This window comes from Pteropus medius, unplaced genomic scaffold, assembly GCF_902729225.1.
Source record: "Pteropus medius unplaced genomic scaffold, Ma_sr-lr_union100, whole genome shotgun sequence".
In the NCBI taxonomy this organism is placed as follows: domain Eukaryota; kingdom Metazoa; phylum Chordata; class Mammalia; order Chiroptera; family Pteropodidae; genus Pteropus; species Pteropus medius.
In genome coordinates this window covers 381,893-405,263 of record NW_024345600.1, presented here as the reverse complement: position 1 = coordinate 405,263, position 23,371 = coordinate 381,893, and positions in this window count along the sequence as shown.

The window sequence follows — 23,371 nt, the reverse complement described above, 5'->3', positions numbered from 1 at the left end:
TACACTATACATAAGAGTCTTCCCTTATAAGTCCCCAAACTATTAAAAAATAATTAAATGTATCTGTTCTATGTGCTGGATCCACATAGAACTAACTTTCAGTAAGATTTTGCCAAGTCATAAAACATGATCACTAACAATATTCCTTTTTGATTAAACTAGATATATTCACAATAGGTCTTTGCTTTTGTGCAAATAAAACGTCTTAAACTTTCTGGTGAGTAGTTTAGGAAAACATATCCAAAACTTTAAAATTCTTCATACTCTTTTATCTCAAGCTTTTACATCTAGAAATTTTCTCTTAAGAAATAAATAAGAATGTGCACAAAGGCTTGACTAAATATCATCTTTTTTTATTGTTTTTAAGTAATTCTTTTATTTTTTAATTACTGTTGGCATACGATATTATATTAGTTTTAGGTGTACAATACAGTGATTAGACATTTATATAACTTACACAGTGATCACTTGGATAAATATAGTACCCACCTGACACCATACATAGTTATTATATTATTGACTATATTCCTTATGCTATATTTTACATCCCCATAACTGTTTGTACCTACCAATTTGCACTGCTTAATCCTTTCCCCTTTTCACTCATCCCACAACACCCCTCCTATCTGGCAACCATCAAAATGTTCTCTGTATCAATGAGTTTGTTTCTGCTGATGTCACCATGATGAACATTATAATAGCTAACATCATCAAAAAATATTCCCATTATGGCCAATTTCTAGTTACCAACACAAAGTCGCTGGACACAGAATTAGGAAGAAATAAACATATCAGCTCCAACACACCACTGAAAAGAAAGCACATAGAGATTTTGCTCCCCGTTTTCTCTTTAGGAAATGACACACATCTCACTCACGCAGCCCTTCAGCCAGTCACATGGCCAGAGTCAGGTTAACTGCCAGGGAATCCAGAGAAGAAAACTGGATGCAATATTGGTGAACACAGTAATGTTCTCCACAGTGCTCAATCCTTGGGCATTCTCTTTCATACCTGGCAAATCCATTAGAGAATTTTCTTAAACAAAGATTATTCTCTCTCTAAAAGAAATTCTACCACTAGCTTCAAAATAATTATTTGTTCTCACTTATTACATATATGATACATTGATAATAAAGAAAAAAATAAAATTATTTCTGGGTGATGGATTTAAGAATTTTTTCAATTAATTTATACTTTGTAATTTTTCCATGTAAACATTGATTGCTTTATAATAATAAAAAGCATTTTTATGTTGTATGTGTGTGTCTTCCTTGAATAATTCCTGCAAATTCTTATTTTGACTCAAAGATGAAGTAGGGAGACAGAACACACAATCATTTAATTATCAATTTTCTGGTCATTCCCAGCACATGTGGCAATCTTCTTTTATCTTTAGCAGTTTCTCTCCTATTTTGCCTTAGCAACTTTACTTGGCACTGACTGGCAAAATTCCTTAGAATCTAGTTGTTCTTATAGGTTTCACTTTACTCCGGTAAAACACCACAGGCTCCTCCACCTCACTGTGCCTCAGGCAAACCTGATTAATGTCCTTTCAACTCCTCCCATGGCACTGATTAGTATTAAATATATATATATATATATATATATATATATATATATATATATATATATATATATATATTTATAATATAATATATAATATTATATTATATATAATATATATATAATAATTTCCATATAATATAAATATATATATATATTTATATATATATGGAAATTATTCCAGGAAAATATTTACTGTCTATTTCCTCCATTAAATTGTCTGAAGAAGAATACTTTAATTAAAAAATCTGGTAGTTAATTATTTGATTTTCTTTTTCCATCTCATTTCCATGATCTGAAATTTAATCCTCAGGGTACATAAGAAGATTTTCTCCATCTATAAAAACACAGAGTGGAGGGGATTGCTCAACTGAAAAAAAAAATACTCTAAATGAGCAACGTGGATGAGTGCACTTACAACATCTAAAGCTCTGAATAAATATAAGGTATTATTACTACATTATAGTATATTTAATATTCGTTTATACTTAACATACATGACTTTTCTAAAAAAGATTGTTACTTATCCACAAACTTCTATTTATTCTACTATTCTTCAGCATAATACATTTGTTATTGATTGCCTTCAGTATTGGAATAATAAAGATTTGCATCTATATTTTTAACCTGGAATAAATGAATTGCAATCTCTCTTAATTGTTTACTTGTAACCCAAGTTATTTTTCAAAGTGGATTCTAAAATAGCAAATGCATAAATCTAAATTATTTTATTGAAGGTAAAAATAAAGTATGAAAACAAATTTATAAACACTGTAGAGGATGTTTGACACAACTTTATTATCACTGCAATATTCTCCTATATATCAGGTAACCATATCCTAGCACTGAGTGTTTTGTCAGATAATGGAGGAATATTCATCGAATTGAAAAGAGCTAGAGTATGACATTAGATTACAACTTTTATATACTGGAGAAGTACATCATAGCAATGCCTTTTCTTCCTTTTATCTGCTTTCCCTTTCCCTTCAGGCAAAAATATAAATGAAAAATGCCTTCTACCTTCAATCAAATATCAAAGATAAAATGTTGCCTGCTTGCTTGACTGCTTACAATGGAGGTATGACAAATGTTAATCTATTTCTGCGGCCAACAGAGAGGGGAGGCTGGAAAGGGGAGAAGGAGATTAGAAGAGCTTTTCCTCGGTGGCATTTTTGAGACTTCAAAATGCTCTTAGAAGCTACTTAACAGCAAAATCAGTTGATCCCATTGTTGTGGCTCAGAATTCTGTTTCAGTACATCGAAGCTGAGTGAGGAGGCTAAGGTGATAGAGTGGCATTAATGCATTGCCCATGGATATTTCTAAAAGCTTTTCATTATAGCACTTTAAAGAAGCCTTATGAAAATCCTCCAAAGTGCCACAAGACCTGTGTCTCTGGGGCCAGGCCATCCATGGAGAAAATCCAAGCCCAGATCACCATCTCAGAGGATCTCACAAAGTTTATTTCTGAAACTCTAACTCTGCCCAGCTTCCACCCACCATCCATGCTCTGGTTTCAACTTCTCTCTTAATGGTGGGAGTATGTGTAGGACACCCTTCCTCCTTCATCATGGGTTCCAAATGGCTCTTCATGGTGCTGTTGGTTTCTGGTCTCACTCCTTTGCTGCAGCCACAAGTGTCCAGGCCTGCACACTAACATCCACTGGGGCAGCCCTGACCCACCACCACTGCTGAAAGTTCAGATCCTACTCAGCGGCTGGTGAGGAGAGGAAGAAGAGGAGGAATGTGAGCGAGAGCAACCTTCCTCTCTTCCTGTGATGGTTATGTATCAACTTGACTAGGACATGGCGCTTAGTTGTTTGCTCAAACACAAATCTAGATGTTGCTATGAAGGTATTATTTAGATTAACATTTAAGTCAGTAGGCCTTTAATAAAATAAATTGCCCTTCATAATGTGGGTGATCCTCATCCAATCAGTTGAAAGGCTCCAGAGAAAAGACTGAGATCCCCAGAAAGGAAAGGAATTCTGCCTCCACACTGCCTCAAGACTCAAGACTGCAGTAGCATCTCCTGCCGAAATTTTCAGCTTGCTGGCCTGCGCTGAAGATTTTAGACTTTCTAGCTCCCACAATTACATAAGCCAATTCCTTAAAACATATATATTCTTAAAACATAAAACATATTCTGATTATATATGTGTGTATATACGTATATGTATTATACACACACACACACACACACATACTGTTTAACCTATTGATTCTGTTTCTTTGAAGATCCCTGGCTAATACACTCTCCCAGGAGCTTTTTCTTCTTCATGGGACAACACGTAGGGCCTAAAAGATGGACTTGTTCATTCAGCATCCCAATCCCCTCAACAAAGGGATCATCCAACTTTCAGTGTATAGGTTGTGAAGCTTATCACATGACTCTACTCCAACCAGCTTCCAGAGCCTTTTACACTGACCCACACCCTAAGGCTTGAAAGGAAATCAGTAGCAAGAGAACCCTCCCTACTTGCTACATGGCTACCTCAGACCCACTGACCAGGGGACTGTGGCTCCTCTCCCAACCAAAGGACACACTTTTTTCTCTCTCTCTCTCCCTTTGGCTCCCAAGGAGAAATAGCCCTTTCATTTAGTGAGAATCTGCTATCTGACAGACCATGGAACTAGTGGGTAGGCCACTTTTGGGTATGTGTCTATATCTATTTCATGATGATTGAGTCTCAATACAAACAGGCATTTCTTTTGACCTTACAAAAAAGGCAAGACCCCTATGGGTACTGTAAGACCAAATTTCATGATTACATTTCTCTGCTTGCTGTGGAACAGTCGTTCGGACAAGAGAACAGACCCAAATTCTACCCTGAGGCTTTATAGTCTTTCTGGTGCTTAAGTCTGAAATCTAAGTTATTCTCTACAGGCATAAATAAAACTCAGGTATCATTTTCTAAATTTCACATTGGTAATTCTGAGTACTGACTTTCCAAACCAGGATGAGTCTTCCTCACCCACAGCCTTTCCATGTGAGTTTAATGTGTTTTATTACACTTCATCTTTTAAGAGTCAAAACTTTCATATGCTTTGTTCCTCACTTTACCCTGTTCTCTCTTCACCATTTCCCTTTTCTTTGTTCCAACATAGATTTGACCTGAATCTATGGTCAAATCCAACATAGATTTGACCTGAATTATTCCAACAACTGCATTTTCCTTCTATAGACCAGACATCAACATTATTTCTTCTCCAGTCACTATTCTGGATTTTTTTCTCTCATACCATGAGTTTATGGACAATCTGAGAAAGTTTGAATTACAAGTAGCCAATTGATTTATCTACCTCATCTATATTTATTATTATCTTTATTCATATAAACGAGGTACCAAAATTCTCTGGGGAATCAGTTCTGCTACTCGTGAAATTGTGTAAAAGCCCCTGAGAGATTTAAAGCTATCATCATGGTAACGTGAAAATAACCAACAACTGCTCCACTAAGGCCAAAGACTCAGTTAATTACCCTGCTTAATTAATCCAAGAGACTCTTGGAATCCCAACTGGGTTGTGAAAATAATCCCTAAATAACCAAAAGCCAAGAGAATAGAACTTGGATTTGCCTGTAAAGGCAGAGATTGTTTCCTTCTGCTTCACTGGAAAGCTGGTTACCCCTAAGGAGAAAGGGAAGGAATAGGATCTATGAACATAGGTGCTTCACCCAGAAATAAGACTCTCCCTAGAGAGTGAGCCACATTTCCTAGAGAAGACACAGCAGCTCAGGAATCACAATACAGAAAGATCTGCAGGTAACCAGTGTCTTGGCCCGGAAAGAAAAGATATCCTGGTTAATTACTCTGACAAAATCTGTGGAGGTGCCCTGACGAGGCTAAAAGTAGAGTTTACTGTTCAGCAATGAAAAACAATTTTTAAGAATGCAAAAAAAAGATGGCCTGAGTCCAGATCCTGACACCATTTACTAGATATGTCATCTTGTTAAACTTCTCTAAGCTTCAGTATATTTATCCATAAAGTGGGAGTGATCATAGGATTGTGGTGAGGATTAAATAAAATCATCTAAATGAAGTACTTAACTAAATAAGTTACACATGGGAAATGCTCTTAAAATGTTATGACTGATAATTATGTATAAAGCAATGGTCCTCAACCTTTTTGGCAGCAGGGACCAGTGAGAATCTAATACCTGATGATCTGAGGTGGATCTGAGGTAGTGATGCTAGCGCTGGGGAACAGCTGCAAATACAGATGAAGCTTCACTCGCTCACTGGCCGCTCACCCGCTGTGCAGCCAGGCTCCTAACAGGCCATGGACCAGTACCAGTCTGTGGCCTAGGGTTGAGGACCCCTGGGTAAAGGATACCGTTAGCAGCTATCCCATGCCCCAACCACTCCCAAATCTTTCTGAGTGATTTGGAAAAGAACTGCACCATTAGAAAAAGCCTTAGATTTCGAGATACCTCTGAAGAGTAGGAAAAAAACTAAAAGAAGTGAGGGGTAATGGTGTTTCTTTCCTAAGTCATGTTAAGAAATTTTAAAAATAAAAGAGGAAACAGAGTCCAGTAAGTAAGCAGCTGATATTATTAGATGGCTTCAGAAAATGGATTTTGGCTTCCTGAATGACTGTGTAAGGTCTCAGAACAACATATACCTGGCTGGGGATAGAGTTGGTATCTGGAAAAATCCAGTGTCCATCACCAGGATGAATAAACAAATAGCGATTTAAAGAATTAAGTATTAAACACACATCACATGGATAAACTACAAAAACATTATAAGTGAAAAAAGCCAAGTACAAAAGTATATACTGTATGATTCCATTTCTATGAAATTCTAGAAGAAACAAAACTAATTTAATAATGACAGAAAACCAGAATGGTTGTCTCTGAAATGGGATGGTGTGGTGGGTGTCAGGGAGGACTTGACAGGAAGAAGTAATTTGAGGAGTGATGGAAATGTCCATTGTCTTGTTTTGGTGGTAGTTTACCAAAACTTATTTAACTGAACTATGCCTAATTTTACTATATCTTAATTATCACTCAAAAATAATATAGTGAGAGCAAAATAAAGACATTTCAGATTAACAAAGACTAAACTAAGGTCAACAGAATTTACCATTCACAGGTACTCTTTGAAAAATGTACTAAAGTACATTCCTCAGGAAGAAATTAAATAAAGAAATGGAAAAATTAGAGGAAAGAAGCGAAGAAACTTGAGACGCATCAACTGTATAAAAGAATTCCAAAAATATTTACTAATCTTATGTGTGTGTTTAAAGGATAGAATTAAACACTACATAACAACAACATAAAAGGCAGGAGTTACTGTTTTATCATGAAAAGAGCAGAGACATTGATTAAATTTAGACCTTTTAGGTCAAGTACACACACACACACAAAAAAAAGGAATGTAGCACCTAAAAAGTTAAACTAGTGTACAACTTCTGGAGTAGAAGGGGATGTGGAAAAGTGCATAGGGATAAAGAAAGCTCAATGAGTCTAATAAATCCCATCAAACACATACATAAACACATACACACACACCGAACACACATACACTAGAGAACGAAGAATCAAAAAAAGTGTGGTTATATGAAGTGCAAAAGAAAATGGTAGAAATAGTAACATCAGTAATCACAATAAATATGCCCAGACTAAACTCATCAGTTTTACATTGGTTTTTAAACACAAATACTTTCCAATTACACACTGCTTAAAAGAGACACACCTAAACATAATGACAAAAAGGCAAAGTAAAAAGGTGAAAAATTATATAATGGAAAAATACTAATAAAAAAATTGATATAGTTATATTTTAAATTACACAAAAATATATTTAAGGAAGAAAACATGATTAAAAATATTACTGTGTAGTGATAAAATAAATAATGTTTCAGAAAGATATAATAATCTAGAATCTGAATATACTTAATAACATAGCTTCAAAATATATAAAGAAAAACAAAAAAACTCACAGAGAAATGAAAAAATCTACAATCATTAGGAGATTTTAACATCTTGTAGTAACTGCTATAGAAATAGCAATAGAGCATAAGCATTTTAAATAGTATAATTAATAAACTACACCAAATGGACTACGACTTATACCTTACACCAAAAATTAAAGATTACATTTTATTTTCAAGAACACATGAGTAATTTATTCAGAATTGACTGGGTACTTGTTCACAAAGAAATATTCAATAAAATCAAAAGATTCCTAGCATACAAACAACATTTTATGATAAAAGTACTATGATTTAGAAACTAATAGTTTAAAAATAAACCTCAAAACCATGAATGTTAGAAAGTTCTTAAATATCTTATAAGTTATAGAACCACAAATGAATCATAAAGAAAATTATCACTATTCAGACCTGAAGGCAATAAAAGTACTACATAACAAATTGATGTATGCAACTTAAGTCTCAGTACTTCAGGAAAATCATAGTTTAAATTCATATATAGAAAAAAAAACCAAAAGGTTAAAACTTTAACATTTGATTTTAAAAATTAGAAAATGAAAATCAGCAAACTCAAATGAAAGAGTAGAAAGAAGAAAAAATAAAAACTATAAGGGCAGAAATTCATTATATAGAAACAAAGAACAAAATAAAGAGAGTAAACAGAACCAAAGCTTGGGTCTTTGCAAAAACCAAAAACAAGTCAATTCTCTGGCAAGATTGAATGAGTAAAAGAACTAAGGTAGAAATTAGCCACATAAGGTATGAAAAAGATACATAATTACAGAGATACTAAAAATTTAAAGCATCTTAATACTTGAACAACTAGATGCCAATAAATTTGAAACTTAAAAAGTCATACTTTTTTTAAAAAAAGAAACTTGAATTACCAAACTCTCTCATAAAAAATATAGAAAACCTAAATAGACATATGATTATTTTTAAAAACTTGAAAAAAAAAAGTTGAATCGGTAATTTAAAACACATACTTTAAAACACTTTCAAAAAGTGGAGCCACATGATTACATAGGTGGATTCCTAACTCATGAAAACATTATCAAGCATACACAAAGAAGAAAACTCCCTGACTCATTATATGAGGCTAATGTAACAATAGTTCCAAAACTGGAGAAGGATAGTACAGGAAGAGAAAATTAGAGGCTGACTCACTCATGAACATAGATGTAAAAGTCTTAAATAATTTATTAGCAAGCAAATGCAGTGAAGTATTTAAAAATAAATACTCCATGACCAAGTAAGACTTTTTTCAGAAATTCAAAGATGATTTAATATTAGAAAATCAATAAAAGTACTACATAATCTTAATAGATAAAAAGAGAAAACCCATGTGATAATCTCAAAAGATGCAGAAAAGTGTAGACGAAATTCAACATCTGCTTAAGTAAAATCTCTTAATAACCAGGACTGAAAGCATATCTACCAAAAAACTTCAACATACATCATGCCGAATAGTGAAGTGTTTAAAGCTTTCCATTTTAAGGAATAAGAATGCCCCTTATCACCGTTTGTATTCAGTATTTTCTTGGACATTCTAGCTAAAGCAAAAAGACCAGGGGCGGCAGGGAAGGAAGATGTAAAGATTGGACAGGAAGAGTCAAAACTGTTATTATTCACAAATGATATGATTATCTACATAAGAAAATCTATGAAGTTATATAAAGAAACTATTCAAAGCAATAAGAGCTTCGTGGATACAAAATAATATACAAAATCAATAATATCTCTATACACCAGCAATGTACAATTATGAAATATAATTTAAAAATCATATCAATCACAGTAGCAACAAAAATACAAGGTACATAAGAACACAGCTGACAAAAGATATTCATTAATATTATGGAAACAGTATAAAATTTTATTGAAGAATAAAAATTTTTAAAAACTGAAAAAAGGGAAAATGCTGCATGTTCACAGGTAAGAAAGATTCATTATTTTATTTTTTTATTAAGTTTATTTGGGTAACACTGGTTAATACAATTATGTAATTTTCAGGTGTGCATTATCATTTGACGTCTGTATATTCTATTGTGTGTTTACCGCCCAAAGTCCAATTTCCTTCAGCTACCATATATTTGATCCCCTTTACCCACTTCACCCTCCCCCTATTCCCCTACATTTGACCCGCTTTAGGACCTGAACAGACACTTCTCCCTAGAGGACATACAAATGACCAAAAATATAGGAAAAGATGCTCAACATTGCTAGCTATTAGGAAAATGCAAATCAAAACCACAGTGAGATAACATCTCACACCTATTAGAATAACTATAATCAACAGGACAAGTAATAACAAATGTTGGAGAGGATACAGAGGAAAAGGAACCCTCATACACTGCTGGTAGGACTGCAAATTGGTACAGCCACTATGGAAAACAGTACGGAGGTTCCTCAAAAAATGAAGAATTGATCTACCATATGATCCAGCAATCCCTCTACTGGGTATTTAACCCAAAGACTTGAAAACCCATATCAGAAAAAAATATTTGCACACCAATGTTCATAGCAGCATTATTCACAGTGGCCAGGACATGGAAGCAACCGAAGTGTCCTACAATAGATGATTGGCTAAGGAAGCTGTGGTACATATATACAATGGAATATTACTCAGCCATAAGAAGAGATGAAATACTGCCATTTGTGACAACATGAATAGACTCTGAAATAACCATACTAAGCAAAATAAGCAGACAGAAAAAGTTGAAAATCACATGATATCACTTGTATGTGGGATATAAACCTAAAATCACCAAATGAACAGGACAAACAAACAGATTCATGACATGGACTATAGACTAGTGGTTGCCAGAGGGTAGGAGGAGGGGGTGGGGGGGGTGGTAGATGGATTAAAGGGGATAACTATTTTTAAAAAGCAGTTTTCTCCAAATTAATCTATAAAGTCAATGCATTCCAGTCAAATCTTCCAAGAAGGTTTTTCATAGACCTCATCTACCTAGTGCTAAAATTCCCAGAGAACAACAAAGGGCAAAGAAGAACTAGGACTATTTTGAAGAAAATAAATGAAGGAGAATACACACCCCAGAAGGTATCAATATTTATTAACTGTAGACCCCCAATGGATGCCTGAAAACATAGATAGTACTGAACTCTATATAGACTAAATTTTTTCCTATACATGCATACCTATGATAAAGTTTAATTTATAAATTAGGCACAGTAAGAGACTAACAACAACTAATAATAAAATAAAGAAATTATAACAATATACTGTGATAAAGTTATGTGAATATGGTCTCTCTTAGCACACTAGCAGAAATTTATTTTTCCTTCACAATTTCATATATAGAAAATTCTTACACTATTAGCAACTTCGGCATGTGATCTTTTTTCTTTCCTTATTAAGTGGAGAACATTTGCCTTTTCAGGAAGCACTTTACGGCTTCTCTTTGGCATTTCCAAACTGCCAGCATCACTGCTCTTGCACGCTGGGACCATTATGAAGTAAAATAAGAGTTACTTGAACACAAGCACTGCAGTGCCATGACAGTCAATCTGACGACCAAGATGGCTACTGACTAACAGGTGGGGTGCATCTACAGCGTGGAGACACTGGACAAAGGGATGACTCACACCCAGGTAGAACAGCACAAGATTTCATCATGCTGCTCAGAACAGTGCACAATCTATTGTTTATTTCTAGAATTTTTCGTTTACTAGTTTCAGACTGCAGTTGATCACAGGTAACTGAAACCATGGAAAGCAAAACTTCGGATAACAAGGAGACTACCGTAAGGTCAGATCATAGGGCCAGGTGAGAGAGTGGACAATTGGAACAGAATAGAGAGCCTAGAAACAATCCTGAGTTTATATATTGGAACTTAGTACATATTGGAACTTAGTACATGACAAAGAAGCTTTAAAATTGGTGGGGAAAGTATGATCTGTTTTATATCAATATAAATAAAATCTTTTTTAAAATGGTAAATCTATTAACACAAACTGTTGGCAAGTATGCGAGAAATGGAAACTCACAAGGGCACTCACAGGAAGGCAAAATACCTAGTAAATTTGAAGCGATGCACACACTTTTGACCAAGGGCAGTTCCACCCTTGCTCAGCTATCCTAGAGAAATCTTGGCACATGCATACAAGGAGAACTGTATAAAAATATCCATTGTGTTATTTGTGAAAAGCAATAACTGGAACAAAGTGTTCATCAGAATAGACTATAAAATGCAGTTTATTCATAAAACAGCATATTTAAGCCATTATAATAAACTAAATTTTGATAGACTATTTATGGAAAAAAGAAAATTGCAAAATTTTATTCGCACAATATATACAGGTTTGTCACTAATGAAAACTTTTTAAACACTCAAAACAATCCTACATGTTAGTAAAAATGTAAAAGTAAACACGGAAATGACACCCACTCACCTCAAGATTTTATTTTGTCATTCCCTTGAGCGGTCTAAGATAAAAATATAAAATGCAAAAATATATATCTAGATAGATGATAGATAGACAGTTAGATAGATAGATTAGATAGATTAGATAGATAGATAGATAGATAGATAGATAGATAGATAGATAGATAGATAGATAGATAGATAAATAGAAGATAGATGTGAACCTCTGGTAAATTTGGGTGACGGTACGTGAGTGCCTGATAAATTATTTTCTGTACTTAACTTGTGTGTCCGAAATAAGTAAGACTGAACCACTGAAGAAGTTAAGTCAAGAATTGTCTGAGAAGATGTGACTGAGAAGACCTAAATTCAGTTAAGGTAAAGTGGAAATGAACGCAGAGTAGGGCAGAATGGGAAGGTAACTAAGTGAATTAATAGTTAGAGAGTGGGGCTCAGACAGTAGGAACATGGCTGGGGTCCGGCTTCCTATGCAAGAGAGAGAAGCACGGAGTTCCACCCTTTTTTATGGAAAAGGGATAATTCATTGGCTGTTGCCTTATGAACCTTCATGAACTCATGAACTACTCCATCAAAACTCTTTCCCTTCCTTTTCTCAATTTCACATTTAGCTAGCCACCTCTGGTATTAATCAGCTTCCCATGAACCCTAACACTCTGCTATGGGTAGTCTGAACAACAATTACTGGAAAGGAATATTCCTGGCATTGAGAGCATGATGAGGCAATTATGGCTCAGCCTTCAAATCAGGATCCAGAATCCCCCAAGCTCAGATCCTGCTCTACCAGTAGCTGCCTGACAATGGGCAAGTTAGCTAATCTCTCTGGACCTCAGTTTCTTCATCTTCAAAATGGGTATAGTAAGAATATTTGCCTTGTTGGATTACTCTAAAGTTTAAAGTAATATGTGCAAAAATGTGTTAGCGTACTGTATTGCCTGCCAAGTGTTGATGGACCAGCAACATCAGCATCACCTCAGAACTCGCTGGAAATAAAAATTCTCAGCCTCACCCTATGCCTACTGAATCAGAAACTCTAGGGGTGGGGCCCAGGAATTCGTGGGGTTTTTGTTTTGTTTTGTTTTGTTTTGCTGTTTTAGCAAACCCTCCAGATCATTCTGATGATATGAGAGTTTGAGAGCTACTGGGTTCAAATAATCAGGATTTCCTCCAAAAGGTCAATTAGTCTCACATGAGGCACATGGGCAGCGTGGAAGAGGAATGAATACCTGAACAAACTTAACTTGCTTTTAGGAAAGAGGAAGGGAGAATGCTAAGTACACAGTCAAATGCGCACTAACATTCCTTGTGTAAATACTACAAACCAGCCTTGGGTCAACCATTTTGCATATATTATGTAACAACTTAAAAGGCAGGCGGTATTTTTATACACGTAATAGATGCAAAACTTGAAGCTTGCCCAAGATCACACAACTTGCCCAAGATCACAACTAACCAATGAACCTGGATTCCCATCATTAAGCAGTCTGACTAGAAATTGCCTTCTAAACCACACATGGGTTTGTTTTCTTTTGTTGTTGTTATTTGTTTGTTTGTTTTATTATGATGACATTGGTTAATGAAATCCAGTAAGTTTCAGGCATACAATTCAACAGTAAGACATATATATATTGCATTGTATGTTCACTACTCATAGTTAGATTTCTTTCTGTCACCATGTTTTTGTTTTCAAAGTTTCTCTACTTGCGAAATGATAGCTAGCTCCAGATCCATGCTGACTCCACCCCACTTGGAAAAAGCCAGCTGCCCTAGATAACATCTGCAGCTTGCCTGTCTCAAACTCACTTTACAAAAAAGGAAACTGAGCTAAGAGAAGCTAAAATACTTCCAGAAGCCACTGAGTCAGTCGACACCAGGATGGGAACTTGAAATTCAGCTCTCTTTGAATAAGACTTACGATATTTTAAACGTATGTCTGTTTTACCATGGGAAATTTGCTTTCTTTTTTCTATTTATTTAATTTGTTGGAGTTTTTGTTTGTTTTTTGTTTTTTTTTTATGGTGACATTGGTTAACAAAATCCAATGTTTCAGCTGTACACTTTAACAGTAAGGCATATATATATTTACATTGTGTGTTCACCTCCCATAGTTAGATTTCTTTCTGTTGCCACATATTTGACCCCTTTTACCCCGTCTCCCTCCCCCTAACCCCTTCTCCTACCCTCTGGTAACCACTAGTCTATAGTCCATGTCCATGAGAATCTGTTTGTTTGTCCTGTTCATTTGATTTTAGGTTTATATCCCACATACAAGTGATACCATGTGATTTTCAACTTTTTCTGTCTGCTTATTTCTCTTAGTATGGTTATTTCAAAGTCCCTCCATGTTGTCACAAATGGTAGTATTTCGTCTCTTCTTATGGCTGAGTAATATTCCATTGTATATATGTACCACAGCTTCCTTAGCCAATCATCTACCCTAGGACACTTTGGTTGCTTCCATGTCCTGGCCACTGTGAGTAATGCTGCTATGAACACTGGTGTGCAAATATCTTTTCTGATATGGGTTTTCAAGTCTTTGGGGTAAATACCCAGTAGAGGGATTGCTGGATGATAAGGGTAGATCAATTTTTAGTTTTTTGAAGAACCTCCATACTGTTTGCCATAGTGGCTGTACCAATTTGCAGTCCCACCAGCAGTGTATGAGGGTTCTTTATTCTCAATCTGGAGTTTTAAACAATTGAGCTATTAGCAGCTTTTTTGACTGAAATATAAAATGCTGCAAAGATCCTAAATGAGTAGTTTCACTTAGAGAAGAAAGGTCCCCTTTTCCCTTCCTAAACCCTCTAAAAAATTGCCATCTGTGCTGCAGTAGCAGCTGTTCCATTCTCATATTTTACTCTATAGGGACTAACTTTGGGCTTCTTTTTTTAAAAAAATTGGAAATCAATGTCAAATCAGGTGCTGGAGAAAGCCAATGAAATTCTTTTGTTCATATTTCCTTGCTATGGGACACAAACCCTTTTGGCCAGCATTGATCTGAGAGCAGACAACTGCCTGTGTTTCTTATGTTGGCATAAGTACTCTTAACCTGGCATAGGCTGGACTTTCTTTGAACTAAAAAAAAGAAATCAATATTTCTTTCTCTAAAACTTTTACTTGGGACAGTATTTAGAAGCCTCCTATTTCTGCTGCTTTGGTCAAAATAACAGAAAGATTCAGTATGAGACATATGCTCTATTTTCTATAAGCTGCTGCCCTTAAATTCCTAAATTAAAAGAAAAAATTCCTAAATTGACCAAGAAGTGGGCAGAGTCAGGACAACAGTCATCCAAAGAGAGGGTCAGAATAACTGCATCTTCTCAAACTACGACCCTCTGCAATGTGGGTACCTAATGTACCATTGGATTGTTTTCCAGCTTAATGACACTGTTTTTCATCTTTTCGCCCTCTTGAGGTAGATCCAATGATGAGTTCCAGTTCTTCACCCTCCCTTGCTATTGCTTTATCATGGCCAGGATGTACTTCCTGTCCTTAAAGTCGGTTTCTACCATGTGGGTTGTTTTCATCGGTGGCAGTAGGAAAGAAGCATTAGCCCAAAACTCAGGCAGGAATATTTCTTCCTGCTCTGCTATTGCCATGACAATAACTTGTCACTTTAGATACAGCTAGATGGCTGCTCCAAGGGAGACGAGAGACATGGAGCTAATTTAGCCTAGACCTCCAGTAAGAAGCAGAGTCACCCCAGAGACTGCAGCTTGACAGTTGACACCCAGCTGAGCCCAGCCCAGATGAGCTGACCTTCACCTAACCTATACATCCATGAGCTAAACAGGTGCTTGCTATTGTTTGCTACTAAGACTTATTGCTGTGCTGATGCAGCAACAGTTAAAATTTTCTTTTAAAAGAAAATTAGATAATTTCATGCCTAAAATTAGCCTATTAAAAAATGTGATTGCTTTTGGAACATACATACAGACATGGTCAGATCCATGAATTTGTACGCTTTGAAGGCCTCTTTCCAAAATAGTTTGGGGAAATGCTTTTAGGAATTGCTTTCTCGATCTAGAGCACAGATTTTGAATTGTCCTCAGTAATAGCGAATTTTCAGACCTTGAAAAGTCTTTGATTTTTCTTTTTTTTAAGCTAAAAGACATTAGGGGGTATTTGGATTTCTAAAGATCAACCAGAATTATTTTAATTTTTATTCAGGAGAAATAATATAAATATAGTTCAGAAAGTTTAGCAAATGAAAATGTTTTAAACTCACGACCATAACTCAATTGTTCTGGTATATTCAATTTCTTTTTTTCTCATATGTATGTGTTTTTCTAAGATGTCTAAAGTTCTTTCCCAAAAAGGGATGGGTTTCTTGTTAATAAGTTTGCAAAGTAAAATTTGAATTGAAAATAATTTGGTATCAATTTGGATCATTTTTAAAACATCCTCAGCCAGAGGAAATTGTGTTAAAATCATAGAATATGCTAGACTTCATTGACAAACTGGAAGTAAACAATGTATATAGGGTAAATAACAGCAACACATGAGTTTCCCAGCCACTCAAAAGTAAAACTATAGAACAGTGAGCAAAGTTTAAAAGTGGTAGCTGAACCGAGTGTCTGTGTTGAGAACCTGCCCTTGGGGCTCAGTGCCCCCCAATGCTCAGGTGAGATTGGGCCCTACAAGGGTAAGCTCACATTCACTTTTGGGAACACAGATACTGAGTGGTGTCCTTGGACCTGCAAACAGATATGACCCATAGTGAGGACAGTGACAAGGATCCTGAGGGGACACACAGTGGAGTGGTTAACGGACAAAGGTTTGGTATTAATTTCTACGACCTTCTAGTGCCCTCAAAAATATGACTTCCTCTCTCTAAGCCTCAGTTCCACACAGGAAGCACAAAGGCACTAACCATGCTTATCCCGTAAGACTGAAAATTCAATGAGACAATATTCAGAAATTGCTTAGCTCAGCGTCCAGCCCAGATTTAGCTCTCAGTGAATCTGATTTACTGAGTAATTATTATTAATTGTAAAAGAAATTCATACATGAATAATATTTTAGAATTCTCTAAAAGACTAAATGAAATTAAGAACAGAGAATTACTAATAGCCGTATTTGCCCGGTCTGGCCTTGCATCTGTGATCTGCCTAACCTGCCTGCCCCTATATCATGCAGCCAGCACCCAATAAGAACACATCCATGGCAGTTTGAGATCATTCCCAGCCTGTTTTGAATCTCACAACAATGAGTCATAATTATATTAGTATAGTATTACTATACTAATGTAAATTTAATAGTAGTATAATCAATATTAATGACTAATAAAAATCTTGATTACCTGCTAAATGCTATTGCGCCAAGCCCTGTATTATATGGTACAATAACACTGTAAGGTGAATATTATTATTCAGTGTGGAAAAATGAATAAAAAGGATTGTTTTAACAGCTGGTATCAGAGGACCTCTTATGAAGGAGTCCGCCTTAGTTAATAGCCACTTCCATAAAAGATAAATAGTATACACCTTTTTCCCCTTTTTCTTCTTCCTTCTTTTCTCCTTTCTGCTGCTTGGAGCTTGGAGTGATAATGAGACTGCATTTGGGGCCATGAGAACAGGCACTAAACCCTAGAGAGGGTGGGGTAAAAGCAGGAAGCAGTCTAAATCTCTAGTGGATAGAGCCGCCATGCAGCCCCAGGCTGTCCATCACTAGAATTTAATGGGAGAGAAAAAAATTCCTCTCTCTTTGAGCTACTGTCTTCAAGTCTCTATTAATCACAGCTGATCCTAATTCTAACTGATAGGGGAGGGAATTGGACTTTACTCAGAAGCCAATCTTATTTAGGGTCAAAGAATAGGATGACCTCAAAGGACATCTGGGTCACAGCTATTTTCGAGATGGGAAACGGAGGGTTAAAGAAATTAAGCAACCTGCCCAAAGTTCAATACATGGCAGAACTAAATTTAGACCGAGGTCTACCTGGCTGTAACCCTGTATTCTACCTTATTCCTTATCTCCTGATTTCGGTCCCTCCCTTGGATCTAAGTTCCGCTTTTGAAACATTGAACTTGCCTCCCTTCTCAGCTACAGTCTGCACTCCCACTCCTCCCTACCTCCACTGGTGGTTAGCCTCCAGACCCTCGAGAAAACTGACCATTTCCCCATTCTAGTTGAGACTAGCTTCCTTGACTCTCTCGCACAGTAAATGCATATGACCAGGATCCCCGCTGGAGCTTCCCAGTAACAGGGAATTTTAATTCAGCCATATTTTCCATAAGATTTTTATTAAAGTTAGGCACACATGCATTTTCTCCTTCAAGTTGAGTCCTGGTGAAATTCAAGAAGAATTTCCAAAAATACGAGGTTAGTACATTCAAATCGGTTATTAAATGAAGCCAGAGGTGTTTAGGGTATGTCCTTCAGCCTCCTGAGATTGATATCAGAGAAAAACATGCCCTTTCAAAAGATATTCTAGAATGCCACTGTGAGAGAGAGATACTAAGCTAGCCTGACCCTTTTGGCATTTCTTTGAATCAAGCCTAATCAACTGATTCTTAAAATAGTTTCTTCTATTATGAAAGTAGTTCCTGTTCATTATAGAATAATTACAAAATAAAGAAGGCTTATAACTCAATGAGAATCACCATCAATATTTTGGTGTTTTCAACTTACAGTTTCCGCTTCATAAATTTTTTAAATCCTTGCAATTATACGGCACATAAAAAACTTATATAGAGTGACTATTAAAAATAACTTTTTATTTTTCAAGTTATAAATACAGATTGCAAAAAAAAATTGGAAAACAGAAATATGAAAAAGTAAGATCACCCAGAATGTCAATGCCCAGAGAAAATTAATGAAAAACGCATTAGTGTTTGTCCCAGCAGCCTTTCTGCTATATATTTTTACATGATTGAAATCAAACTGTAGAGGCTAGATTTTTAAGTGATTCAACACTGAAACACCCAGGTTCTATATGGAAGTGTTGCAAAGAGGCTTTCCATTGGAAACCTAATGCCTAAGGTCATTAATATGAATTTTAAAGAAGCAGAACATCATCACTCATGTTTTTCGGCAAAGAAAATGGCTAATATATTGCTCTTTGGAACTTTGATGTTGTGTAAGAAAAACAATATGATTTGTTTAGTAATTTTTCTGGCATAGTATCCCCAGCATGAAAATAGTTTTGTCATTCTTAGTAAGTGCTTGCAGAATAACACCAATTATTGTTTCAAGTGGTTTTTAAATGTGACAACAACATCCATCCGAATTAGGGTGGGAAGAATATGGCTTCCCAAAAAATATATTTTCTGATATTGGAAAAAGAGCAAAAACAAAAAATAAAGAGCTGAGAGACCCACTGCCTTTGCTTGGGCTGCTATAACAGAATATTATTGACTGGGTGGCTTAACCAATATTTATTTCTTACAGCTCTGGAGGCTGGAAGTCCAAGATCAAGGCACTGGGAGATTCAGTGTCTGGTGAGAGCCCACTTCCTAGTTCATAGATGACCATCTTCTCGCTGTGTCCTCACGTGGCGGAAGGAGCAAGGGAGTTTCCTGGGGCCTCTTTTATAAGGGCACTAATTCCATTCGTGAGGGCTCCACTTCCCAAAGCCTCTACCTCCTAATACCATCGCACTGGGGATTAGGTTTCAACATATGAATTTTGTGGGGACACATTCAGTCTGTAACACCCATTTCCTTCCTTTTCGTCTTTTTTCCTCATGCTATCCATTAATACATATGCTGTGTTTGTTTACAGAGGACATGAATTTTTGTTACATCTGTGTTTTCTCCTCACATTTCCTGTTCCACAATTTTCTAGGGACTGCCTCTTCTGAATAAATGAAGACAGGTCAGAGAGGCAGTATCTCACACTGTAGACCCATACAGAGGTATAACTGAAACCCTAGCACAAAAATTCTCAGAGTTCCTCAACTTCGGAATTACGTTTCTAAGAAAAGGAGTCTTTAAAAAGCCATGTGACAACAGCCTGCCCTATGAGGTAAGCCATCACAATCATAATGCACATAAAGCCATACATTACAATCTCAGAGCAGCATCGTGTTCAAAGAAGAAAAGTCCAGGAGCTTCTAATCTTCACTCTTGTCTCCTCCTAATATTAAAGGGTATCCAGGAGAATGCATTGAAACTCCCAAGAATGCCTCTTTCCGCTCCAAAAGATCCCCCTCTCTCACCTATGTCATCCATCCCTACCAGCCTGGTGCCTCATTGGCTTCTCTCCTCTTTGGCCTCAAGAAACAAGCTGTTGGCACTCTTGTCTCCCACTAGACCCCAGGGGAGTCGTCATTCTGCCAGGCTTCTGATTGTTATTCTCATTAGATTCCACCTAGAGTTTCTGGTCTTTTTTTGGATGGAGAAGAGGAGGGCAGCTAAGACAGCACAGGTGAAAAAAAAGCTGTGATTCTCATCTCATCATATAATATGGTCCAAAATTGGGAGAAATGAAATGTTGGTGGTATACAGAGAGAAAACTAGACTAGAGCTTAAAGTATCACCACTCCAGAGACACAGTAGAGTACAAAACACTCTTCTAAGATATGTCCATTCTCAAGTTTCAAAACTCTGGGGAACACACAAGCTCATTTCATGTGCAAAGTTCCCATATAGGGTATGTGAGAACTTATCACACTGGAGGCATAACACTAACAACCTCCACCAACCCTCCACACCTCCATTTCCTCTGCAGCTGCCATCAGCCACCGCCACCAGCATCACCTGCACCACCACCTAAGGAGAAGCTACAATTTTTTCCTTTTTAAAGAAATTTTTAAAACATGAAAATATAGAGAATAAACATCCCATTGAGAATAGATCATTATCAGCATATTGTCATGTGCTTTAGAGTCTTTTTTGTGATTTTATTGATGCTGAGTTGGTAAGAGATTCTCATCATTCAAAATACAAAAAGTAAGAAAGGATATATAATGAAAATCTCCACGCACACAAATACACACTCACACACACACACACACACACATCCACTGTTGCTCAGACATCCAGTTCTCTACTCTCAGAGGCTACCATGTTTCAGATATTTTTTAAATAAAAGAAATAAAACATTACAGCTATAGTTGAAGTCTCCTTTTTCCCATTCTCCTTTAATGCTCCCTAGAGACAACCATTATGAATTTGATGCATTCTTCCAATGACTTTTTATGGTTTTTGCATACTTATGCTTGTATTTGTGGACCACAGAGTGTTCTGCTGTGTGCGTTTTACAATTCACATCAATGGTATCACACCTTTAAGCACTCCCCTATGCTGCCAGTTCAATCCTTTTAACTACTTTGTTATGTTCTAGTGTTTGACGATACTATATTTTATTCATCCATTTTACTTTTTATAGGTAGGAAAGTCTTTCCTACTTTTCAAAAAGATAAACAATATTACCATTTTGGTGTATTCTCAATTAAAATAACATTTAGGGCCATTTCTCCTCAGATGAATCTATAAATTCAAAATAATCAAGCCAAAATCTAATAAGTATTTTATGAAAAATGATGTTAATTCTAAAGTTATTCTGGAAAACAAACAAGAATTGGCAAATATTTCTTTTAAAAGAGCAGAGAAACTTGCCCTTTAGTTTTATAATCTTTTTTTTTTCATCTAGTATCTTATGCTGGAAAGGAAGGCTCAGCTGGGCACCTATAAGAAAGAAGAAATGGCCCTTCTTCCCCTGAAGATTTTTCTATCTAGTTGGGATACTGGAAATGGTGCCTGAGAATGAAGCCAACACAGCAAGTTCCAAACAAGAAGAATCAAGAGAAACTGAGCTAGACCATAAAACACTCTGCACTTGTTTTTCCAACAATAAGTGTCCTCATCTGTACCTACTACTTAAAAGGAACAGGGGAGTGGGGATGATCGTTTGATTTGTACCCAAAAGGGTGCTGACTGATACCCTGTCTTATAATGTCCAATTTGATCATTTCTGTACCGTTGGATTTTTAAGTCATTTTCAATTTTTTCATCCCCCACCCCCAAACAAAGTAGTGCAAGGAATAACCTTGTTGCTAAATCTCTGTGCAAATCTATGATTATGTTAGGATAATTTCTATAAAATAACTCCTACTCCAGAATGAACTGAACAGAAGAGGGGTTGCTTGGTTAAAAAAAAAAAAAAAAACAGTGTAACAAATTCTAATTCAATAAAAAAAAATGGAAACCAAAGTAACCTCTGAGTCCTGACCTGGTACCAATGTCTCCGGTTTCACTTACCATCTCAGAGGGTCAGACATCTTCCTGCCGAGGACCCCAAGCCCTTTACTCTATTTGCTGCCAAGAGAGTAACAACAGTAATAATGATAATAGTTAAAATTTATTAAGCATTTATTCTGTGTAGCTGGTGTTCATATATTATCTCACGTAATTTTCATAACAATCCTATTAAGAAGATGCTGTTATTACTCCCATTTTATAAGTAAGGGAATGAGGCTTAGGGAGAGTTAGTGACTCCCAGAACCACGCTACTGCATGAAGGAGCTGACTCTAACCTGGGTCTGACTGCTCATGCTTCTGCTTCTCTGACCTCTCCCAGTCTTTTCTGAGAGCTCTGCTTCCAGATCTTTCCACCCAGTTTTCTAATTTTGTCATGTGTTCTCTTAGTTATCATTAAAAAAATATAAAAGAATAAAGGCCAGACTTGGCAGGAGGCAAGTAAACAGATGTGTTCCCAGCAGCCTAACCTGCTCGCTCAATTGCCCCAGAGGTGGAGGCTCACCTGGAGGGATGCCTTGTTCTTGGTGGATCTCAGCAAGAGAATATGTTTCCCAGTAGCATTTCTGTAGCATCTCCATCATGATCTTTCTTTCTCTTTTAAACCTAAGTCAAAACCTCAGCAAGTGCTACCAAAGGCCATGAACAAAGACCCCCTGTTATACCTGTATTGTTGCTTCCCCAACACCTGTTCCTTCCTTTCTGCTTCCACAAAAGTTCTCATTTCCCCTGGAGGTCCATGTGGTTCCAGGGAATGTGGTTTCACCCCCAACTTGAGGGCTAATGAATGTGCCTTAAGGTAATCCTACAGGAAGTGAGTGATTCAGAGTTGGCCTGTGGCCTCAGCTGGTCCAATCAGAGCATCTTTTGACCAATACAGCCTTTACATTCCCCTCAGCTTCACTAACCTTTAGACAGGCATCATGACTCCAGGCCCCTGACCTCCTTTTCTTAGAGGTTTTCCTTAGAGTCTTTTTGGGGTTTTTGTTTGTTTGTTTGTTTTGGTTTGTTTGGGGGGGTTTGTTTTCGTGTTTGTTTTTTTTTTTTTGCTTTTGCTTTTTCTTCCCTTTCCTTTGCTTTAAAAGACTTGCTATTGTAAATTCTTTCTCTGCCCCTTCAAGATGTAAATCTTCTACAACTCAGAAATGTCTTTCTGACTGACCTGGGAGCCATCTCTTTGAAATGTAATCATCAAGATAGAGTCCCTATCTCCCAGTCTCTGTGAGAAGATTCCTATCTTCTCTGTGAGAAGATTTCTAACTTTG